This window comes from Nicotiana tabacum, chromosome 10 (genome assembly GCF_000715075.1).
Source record: "Nicotiana tabacum cultivar K326 chromosome 10, ASM71507v2, whole genome shotgun sequence".
In the NCBI taxonomy this organism is placed as follows: Eukaryota; Viridiplantae; Streptophyta; class Magnoliopsida; order Solanales; family Solanaceae; genus Nicotiana; species Nicotiana tabacum.
This window is the reverse complement of record NC_134089.1, coordinates 72,590,355-72,600,782: the sequence shown is the minus strand read 5'-3', so window position 1 is coordinate 72,600,782 and position 10,428 is coordinate 72,590,355. Positions and strand designations below refer to the sequence as shown.

Genomic DNA, 10,428 nt, shown 5'->3' with positions numbered 1-10,428 from the left:
ATAACATGATAGGCGAAAAGCAACAAATTTGACCCCATTGGTCTCCACTATCCTCATGTTCCGAAGAACCTCATGACATCTATCTAAGTAATCCTAGGGATCCTCTGAAGATGTACCACCATAAGTAGTAGTGAATAGCTTGGTGAACCTGTACAACCTCCACAAAGCATCGGCAGACATAACTGCTCCATCACCGGTCTGAGCTACCACACCTGACTGGACTGCTCCAACTGGCTGAGTTGCTGGAGTCTAAAACTGGGGAGCCATCTGCTCTGGAGTGCGGGTAGCGGGAGTCTGTGCTCCTCCCCCGGCCCGAGAGATGGCTGGTGCTACAGGAAGTGAGCCTTCCCGGGTGACACTCTCCATAAGACCCACTAGACGGACCAGAGCATCCTGAAGTACTAGGGTAGCAATGAACCCCTCTAGGACCTGAGCTGGGCCCACCAAAACTGTCTGGGCCTGAACCTCATCATCAAACTCAACTTGAGTCTCCACCGTTGTTGCTGGTGCTCTAGGCTGAGCTTTGCCCCTACCTCGGCCTCTATCACGGCCTCATCCTCGCCTTCTACCCCTCATGGGAGTTGCTGCTGGGGGCTCGGGGCTACTGGTCAGTGGATGAAGAAGTGTGTGTTCTCGCCATGTGCGAAAGAACAGAGTAGAAATACAATTAGCATTGAGAAACCAAATCGCACGACAGAGATGAATAGAAGTGAAAATGTTCCTAACTTAGCAGCTTTTAGGGATAAGCACATATGTCTCATACCAATCTCTCAGACTCTACCAAGCTTATCTGTGAATTGTGAGACCTAAGCAACCTAGAGCTCTGATACCAACTTGTCACGACCCGGATTTCCCACCCTCGGGAGTTGTGATGGCGCCTACTCGTGAAAGCTAGGCAAGCTGAGTATTATAGATTCACTAACCCTTTTACTTAGCCTTTTTAACAGTTTAAAACAACATGCGATCAATAATAGAATATTAATAATAATTAAAGACATGCAGAAGACGAAATCTGATAACTTAGCCAAATACAAGTACGAAAAATACAAAGTACATATCTATTCAGAACTGGTGTTACAATAACATGGACAATCTACGAATACTGCAAACAGTTTTCTGGAAAGAAAGATACAATCTGTCTCTAAAATAAATGAAAACAGAATATAAAGATAAAAGGGGACGCAAGGGCCTATAGACGCCTGCAGGACTACCTCGGGTCTCCTGATGGAATGAAGGTAGCAATCTCTCTCTACGGTCCGTATGCTTCAGTACCGTGATCTACACACAGTATAGAGTGTAGTATCAGCACAATCGACCCCATGTGCTAGTAAGTGTACAGCCTAACCTCGGCAAAGTGGTGACGAAGCTAGGATAAGACTACCAACTAAACTTGTATAGTTAAAGCATATATATAAATAACAAGTAATAATAAAGGAAACTAGCAGTTAAAGATGGGAAGGGGGACATGCTGTGGGGGAATATCATTTACCAACAGTAACTCAGGAGAAAAGCATAAAGAACAATTTAAAATTTGCAGCAGAAAGAATAAGAAAACAGTAACAAATCAATATCCACTTTTATCCTTTATTGTTGCGGCGCGCAACCTGATCCAAATCATAAAATACTGTTGCGGCGCGCAACCTGATCCAAATCATAAAATACTGTTGCAGCGTGCAACCCGATCCAATCATATATCACTATTACGACGTGCAACCCGACCCCTCTTGTCCTCCCTTATTACTCCATGTTGCGGCGTGCAACCCGATCCCATATAATATTGTTGCGGCGTGCAACCCGATCCAAATATACAATTCAACACCAATCACAAAAGAGTCCCGGTAAGGGATCAATAAGGAAACAACAATATCCCGACAAGGGAATCAACAATGAGAATAAACATATCTCAGCAAGGGAACCAACATCAAGAATTAAATACGTCCCGGCAAGGGAACCAACAACAAGAATTAAATACATCCCGACAAGGGAATCAACTATAACCAAACTTGTACCAATATTTAACTTCACAAATGAAACCTCAACTAGAACCAATACTCAACAATAAACAACTACCACGAGAATAATCACAATTCTTGCCCAACACGAAAACAACTTAGGCATTTTGTAGTATTTATTAAGAACACAACGATTACAATTTAAGACTCACTGGCATGCTTGACAACGACATATAGATACTCGTCACCACACCTATACATCATACACTACTCTAGCACATAGCAATTAAATCACAATACCTATTCCCTCAAGCTAAGGTTAGGCTAAACACTTACCTCGAACTTCCACAGCCAACTCAAGCCTCAAACACCGCTTTTCCTTTAGAATTCGTCTTTGAATTGCTTGTATTTAGTCCAAATTAATTTAACAACATCAATAAATGCTAAAGAATTCATACCCAATGCTCATTTATAGATTTTCTATCATTTTCCTTAAAAAGTCAAAATCGACCCAGGCCCGCTTGGTCCAAACTCGGGGTTTGAACCAAAATCCGTTTACCCATTCACAGTTGAATTATATTTAACAAGAACAGCGAGCTGGAAAAGCAGTGTCGTCCATACTTTTCTAATATGCATGTTCTGTAATCGTCAATGTAAAAGAAAATTACGTTTTTCTAAAAATTTAAAAGATGAGAATGTATATTCCATTCTATGATCTTGTGTGCACCTTACACCGTTATACTGATGTTATGGATTTGGATGTTTCCTTCTATCACTCCAATCAACTTCATGCTAGAAACCATATGTATTCTTATTTGCACCTACTAAACAACAATGTACAAAGAGTGGCGAAGCTTTTTAAACTAATGCTCGAATATAAATTCAATTAATGGCTTGGCATAGTCATATGTAACACAGAAATAACATACAAGAAATATGAAGAACTTTATTCAGAAAATGTGCTTATACCCATACTAATTAATGCGACAACAAACACTGACCCGAAGAAAAAAAGTACTTCAATTTGGATCCGAAAAAGTCACTGCAAACTCAATCGCGTAATATGGTAGCACACGAGATCTTATTTGAGGAAGACAGTCTGAAGGTTTCTGTGTTTTTCTGCTGTAGAAACTATTTGCTCTGTGATTTCAGCTGGTGGGTTTGCCTCTAGTAGGAAGAGATTCTCAGAATCAACGAAAACTTTCCAAGATTTTTGGATATTATTTGTGGAGGAAATTAATGGTCGATGATGAATCTTCTTAGGGTGGGGTGATGCGGCGGAAGCTGGCTATTTCTATGTGTGTCTTTTCATTTTTTTCCGAGAAAAGAGATGGATCATTCATCCTCTGAAAGGGGGAGGGCGCCGTTCTAGCCTTTTAGTCATTAGGAGTTAAAAGGTAGGTTAGGGTTTGGTTATAATTGGGTTTAAATATGGGTGTAAGAATTGACATGGGCCATTAGATTGGAGGGGAATCAACGGCTAAGATTAAATCTTGCATTTAAGTGGAGAGTGGACTAATGTGTTGAGAAGAATGAGTCTTTGTCTTGCTGGGCCACTCAAATCCAAAAATAAACTCCCAATTAGTCCAAATTTTACTACGGACCTCCCGAGACCGACGGAACACGGGTCTGAGTCCGTTTACTCAAAACGTCGACCAAAGTCAACTAAAAATTAATTTTAACTCTCAAAAATTATTATTTCACATATTTTCACATAAAGGATTTCGGGATTCACGCCCGGACTGCGTACAAAAATCGAGATAAATAAAAAAATATGTTTACGGCTAACGAGCCCGGAATAGAGTCTTAATTCATAAGATGACCCTTTGGGTCATCACAGCTCATGACTTGTGACACCCTGATGTTGGGCTTGTGTTATGTTTCCGCACTGGTTATTTAGACTCATATTATAAGATTTCTTCTTAATTAATGGCTTAAACATAACTTTTATAGAATAATGATTTGATTTGAAAATTTTGTCGGCTGGTCTAGTTTCACGATAGGCGCCATCACGAACGGTCAGTTTTAGGGTTGTGACAATATCACTTAAGAAAAGAAAAGCCATCATCTCCAAGAAAGAAAGCCACCAAAAATCAACCCACTCCAAAACAATCCACCTTTAAATGAAATTTGGCGGGGTTTCTATAGCGCAAAGAGGAAAACCGTCGAAAATGAGCAGAAAGTCATTGACTATCCCTCTCCTAAAATCTTCGGCGAACCCTCAACCAAAAAATCATCCTTTTCATTCATTAACACCACTAGTTAAACACAATCAGACCAAAAAAATAAGAGAAACAACCTTAAACTACCACGATAAAGACATCTAAATCAATCACGTCTCCTCTAAATCGTCACCAACAAACATTTAAAATCTTAATATTTTAGGTAATAAGAAGTGGTTGAGGATGTGAGTGGAAAAGAATGAACAGAAAAAGAAAAGGAAGAAAGAGAAAGAAAAGAAAATCGAATAGAGGTGCTAGAAGTGGGGAGAAGGTGTGATGAACCGGGGGAGATGGGAAAATGACTGATGAGTTCTCTGGCATAGAGAAGAAAACAAGAAGAAAGATAAAAAAGAAAAGAAAAAGAAAATAAAAACATTGAAAACAATAATGAAGAAAAATGGTCAAATATATTGATTTTGGACTTCTGACGTGCCTAATTTTCGTGCAAATACAATGCATGCCATGTGGGCTCAAATGGGTTATTTATTCCACCTCAAACAATACCAGGGATCATAATATCCTCGCAAAGTATGAAGGTTTAACTGGTAAAGTGAAAAAATCCCAAGGGGGTGATTATATATTATCTCTTTTAGAATTCTTAATTATACGACTGAGAATTAAAAAGATAAAAGGTTGGACTTGTCTTCTTCTTAAATTAACCATTGAAATAGACATAAAGATGATTTATTTTAATTTCATTTAAAAAAATTTAGTTTCCCCTAATGCTTTATCGAAATTAAAGTATACTAGGTATATGTTTACCTATAAAATAGTATAGTTGAATTTATAAGTGGTTTCTAAACAAGTGAATTAAATTCATCCTGAAATAATAAAATAATTGAAAAAATATGCAATACTTAGCCTTCAAATGATGATAAAATAGCATAAACGATGATTCCAGGAGCAAGTCTTCCGAACACAACAACGATGAAATCAAGGAATAAGAAGGTAAAAATATATAAAGCTTTGGATTGATTATAGCATAAGTTTACCAGAAAATTCGTGTCCTTACAATGACAATATCACTCACTATTTATAGCTGCACATAGGGAACAAGGTCCTAGGATCATGCCCTTCTTTAATGTTAATTATGAGGGCCATTGAAGAAGGTGTAACGGTGAGCATAAATGACAAATTCTCTGTAACGAAAAGTGCACTAAATGCTATGAAATATTCTCTATTGAATGCTACCGGACGGAGGATATTTATTGCATCTTCATGAGTGTTATTTATTCCGGTGGCAAGCAAAACTGTTGCCTTCGGTTCTACCTATCCTCTGCTTTTAGCTTCACGTGTAACTCTCTTATACGACCACTTGGTATAGCATATTTTACCCTATACAGATAGTCCCCCTGCTTTTTGGTGACATAACTTGTGTCACCAGGAATTGTTATAAACATTCTTTTTGGCGGGAATTACTTTGATGACCTCTGAAAAGCTTTGGACGGTTGATTAGATGTACCACTCTCCGCATTTAATGCCCCGAACATACGTCATCCCACGATTCAGCATAACATTTGCCGGTTATCGAGATAATTGTGGCCACGAACTTAGCCACCTAAACCTTTACTTATACGTATCAACCTCCTTCATTCATACTCTATAATTCTCAAAACTCTCTCAAACTCCCTTCATTCAACTTTTCTTTAACTCTCTTCAAATGAAAAAAAAACTTTTCCTTCTTCCATAACATACAATGGCTTCTTCTTAAAAAAATACCAGTTCTTCCAAGAACAAAAACAAATCCAAAAACACCACACCTCCAATCGTGAGCACCATCATCCCTAGAAGTCTTGTCACGTCCAAAGACTTCGAAGAGAAATTTCCTTCTATTAGCTCTCATACAAGGGCCGTTAGCAGATATCCTTCTTCTATCCGCCCTTCTAGCATTCCTGCTCTGAAGAAAGATTGTTATTGCCGGGATTTAGACATTATTGCTCCTGATCTGGCGGAGCGAGTAACCTTACCCAATAAGGGTTTTACGTACTTTTATATGTATCCCTTCACATTGGGGACTTTTTCTCAGAGTGGAGAGCTTGAATCCATTATTACGGAGTTTTTCCTCCACTATCAAGTGTGTTTAGCACAGGCGAGTCTCTCCGTGTAGAGGACAATTGCTTGTCTTCAACGTTTGTGCCCGAAAATGGGAGAGGAGCTAACTTTAGCTCATGTGATGAACTTTTATTCCCCCAATATCTTCGGGGGAAAGGGGGGGTGGGGGGATGATCAACTTTAGCAAGCAGGGACACCATGCATTTCTATCTAGCATGGATGATGATAATGACCATGGGTGGATGTAATGGTTTATTTCAATTGCCGCCAGTGACATCATCTTGACCTCGGTACCTTCATTCTCGGAACTGTGGAACTGTATTCGTAAGCATACAATCTATTTCTTTCCTTGTCAAATATTATTTCCTCGTCATTATTAACTTTTGTTTTCTTACGTGCCTCAGTGACTCGGTGGTTTCCTTCTGGGGTTAAGGACTTGGACCGATGGGTTCAGAAAATTTTGGACTTTACTATGCCTGAAACCCACTCATGGAAAGAGCTGTCCCTGAAGTATGGGTGGAAGGCGAAAAATCATTGTAAGTTTAACTCATCATGTCATTACCTTTCCTTATGAGAAGGCTCGATTGTCTTCCCCAAGGAGGACATTTTAGTTGATCCTGCTGATGCTGCGAGGTTGCTCCAAAAAGCTTTTCTCACACAGGCGTCTCCGGGCCTGCTTCTGGTGTAAGTGCTTCTTCTCGGAGTCCCCGGCCAGAGAATAAGTAGCCAAAAAGAAGGCATTTTTTCGTGATTGGGGGAAAGAATAAGAGGGCGAAGAAAGCTTCCCCTGAGTCATCTCGAGAAGTTGTGGTGATGAGCCCTCCGCCCGGGCCGACCATTGATACCGTGATAATTGACGATGATGAAGAAACTAGCGAGGATGAAGCTTCTCTTCATAGAAAACGACGATCTTCCTCAACTCAATAGACCGCTCCATCTGTTGAGTTAGTTATACCAACAGAGGATGATGTCTCGGTGCTCTAGGGGGAGTATGAAATGGCAAAAAATGCCGACTCCCGCTTTTGGATCCCAATCGCTACTCCCGGTATTTTGGGGCTGAGTACCGGGTCCTTTCTGTCTTCAGTTGACGAGCAACCAACAACTAGCACTGCGTTTGTCACAACTGCTACTCACCCTCCATCACCATCATCTTCATCTCCATCTTCACCAGCACCAGCAACTGCTACATCATCTCCACTTTCACCAACTCTTACACCAACAACTGCTACATCATTTCCACCAACCGCATCTGCCGGAGAAGAGGGTATTCCTCTCACCGAGTCCCCAATTCATGGGAATTTGGGGAAAAACTATGTTTTCCTTAGAAGATCTACAAAGGAGGAGGAAAGTTACTCTCTCAGTTTCTACTGGATGTAATTTGCTATCCAGTCGGTGGAACTGGATAACTATCTGAAGCCTTTGGCTTAGAAAAAAACATTGGAAAAGATATAGGCTCTCTCGGGAGAGTAGTTGTTGAATAATGCTATGCACAATGCAATACTTTTGTCATTTCTTCTATTTTTGACAGAAAATATCCTGAGTTTGTCCTTCTTATTTTGTAGGCAACTTCCTTGCTTTCGAGGGCCTCCAGAGGTTTATTCGGGAAAAAGAAGAACTTACCTCTGAATGTTATCAACTTTTGGCCGAGCGGGTGCAAAGTGCTGCTCGCCTCTCAGAATGGGAAGCCAAAGCTGCTAAGGCCGTTGTGTTGGATACTCGTTTGCAGCAAAGCGAGTAAGAAGTGGAAACCCTTAGCTAGGAGACTGACCCAATGATGGTTCAATTTGAAGAGGCCAAGGCCAAATGGTCTGAAGTCCATACTACCATTCTTGCTGCAACCAATCGCTAGGGTGCCTCCACTGAAAGATTAACTAGCTTAAAAGTGGTCTTGAACTCCAAAACTGAAAAGCTTGCTGCCGCGGGGTCATACCTTATTGGAGAAAAAGTATAGGAAAACTATCGACCATAATAGGCACTTTAGCTCAACTGTCTGTGACCTTGATGTTAGCCTCAGATCCGTTAGATCCAGCCCAGGAAAACCATTCTGCTGAGGTAATCCAACTCAAATAAGAACTTAAGCGTCGAGCGGCTTCCCTCGTTATTGAGAAAACTTACACTATGTACAACATAAGGAGAAAAATCTTGGAAGAGGCTAAAATAGGTATTATTGACATTGATGCCGAAATCGCTAAGGACCGTGAGCTTGAGTTAGCTGCTAAAAGTGGTCTCATGGCAGAGCCTGATGCTTCCGGTTCTTCCAGTTCTAGTTCTAAAACTTCGGGAACTGAAACAGATGGCGAAGATGTTGAAGTCCAAATTGATGAGGGCGAAAATGTTGAGTCATCAGCGAATCTACCTAATTCCCCTAGGGGCGCGAACACTTCTCTTCCTCTGGGCTCTGGAGATATAGCCATTTAGCTTTTCTTTTCTTTTTTCAACTTTTGTATCTGTGTCGTATTGGCACGTTATTGTAAATAAAGACATCCTTTTGCTCAAGTATTGTTTGAGTTTTTCTTTCATTCGAACATTTATGCAAGTTTTAATCTTTGCATTCCATTTTTCTTTTTGCTTAAAAGTTTTGCGCAAGTTTTACTGTTTTCATCTTATTATATAAAGTCTTGGGTGTATTTTTTCCCAAAAGCATTTGGATTTCAGGCACAATCTCTTCCAAAACCAACCCCTTATCTAAATGGTTTCTATAAGAGAGGTTCCTTTTATATTTACGGTGCTATTGAATAGGACGTCTCCTATTCATTACGTCACTATCATATGAAGTACTTGTTTAACTTTCAAATGATAAAATCAATTTATCGGTTAGACAAGAAACAAGATGAAAGATAAAAGGACTTTACTTTATTACTTCCTTTTTCAAAAAGTACATGAGCATTCGTTATGCTAAAATGAAATTGCCCTTTCTTGTGGCTAACTTGTACAACTCATTTCTATGGGGCTAACCGCATAGTCCCTGTCCCGATGATACAATTATGTTTTTGATTTTTGTGCTCCGATCGTCGTGGCAGTCATTGTTTCCATTTCCTCATATCATCCCCCCCAGTTTTCAAATGCGAAGAATGCGAATTGGAAAACTACAAGTTTTGCACCTTCGAGGACCCCACTAATGAACTGCTAGACAATTCTCAGCTCGGTAACAAACTCTGCTTTCCCTTAGGAATTTATGCTATCGAGCAAAGGTCGATATCTAACAATCCTCTAGTGGTTTGCACTCATGAACGACCGGTAACCTTTACTCGATAGCAAACTAACTTTCCTAGTGGGAATTTTTCTATCGAGCCAAAGATTATCTAACCGCTCTGGAGTGGTTCTTCGCTTGTGTGCCTTGCTATTAAAGATCTTATTACTATTGTTGAAACTTTCTTCGTAGTATGCTTTCTGTTGTTGCCTCATTAAAAAACTTTCCAGAAAAACCCAATTGGGACAAAACTGGACGAAGGGAAAAGGAGTGCAGCACATACTTTTAGTACATGTGATGCTTGTCAGTAATAATATCTCTTGAGTTGTGCCACATTCCAGTTGCTTGGCAATTTTTCTCCATCCTGATTCACCAACTTGCATAAACCTTTCCCAGTTACAGCTGAAACCGGTAGGGGACTTCCCAGGTTGAACCAAGTCTCCCACTTTAAGATAATAGAGGTTGGCTCTTCGATTATAATATATTTCCATTCTCTACTTCTGGGCTGCCATTCTTATATGTGCTAAGTCCCTGCACTCATCGAATAGCTCCAAGCTGACTAACATAGCTTCATTGTTCTTCTCTTCAATCACCTTAAAATATCTCAAGATAGGTTCTCCTACTTCCACGGGAATTAGAGCTTCTACTCCGGACACTAGGAAAAAAGGAGTTTCTCCTATGTTCGATTTGGCCATTGTTTGGTAGGCCCATAACACTATAGGTAGCTCCTCAAGCCATTTACCTTTAGTCGCTTCCAACTTTTTCTTCAGATTTTGTATAATCCTTTTGTTCGTTGATTCCGCCTGGCCATTTGTGCTCAGATAATAGGGTAAAGATTTGATTCTCTTGATTTTAAAATCTTCAAGGAACTTTGTGATCTTTGCCCCTATAAATTATGGCCAGTTATCGCAGTCTATTTGTTTTGGTATTCCAAATCTGTAAATTATATTTTCCCACAAGAAATCAACCACTTCACGCTCGCCGAGCTTCTGATAAGGACCTACTTTAACCC

At 40.0% G+C, this 10,428-nt stretch overlaps 1 long non-coding RNA gene across 1 annotated transcript; it reads right to left on the bottom strand.

Annotated features, from left to right (window-relative positions):
• Nucleotides 1-1,042: 1,042 nt before the first annotated feature.
• On the bottom strand, nt 1,043-4,601 carry LOC107810355 (uncharacterized). Its single transcript, XR_012695552.1, has 2 exons — nt 2,680-4,601; nt 1,043-1,278 (listed from the first exon to the last, which is right to left on the bottom strand). It is a non-coding gene; the product is annotated as an uncharacterized LOC107810355 (long non-coding RNA).
• Nucleotides 4,602-10,428: the final 5,827 nt, after the last annotated feature.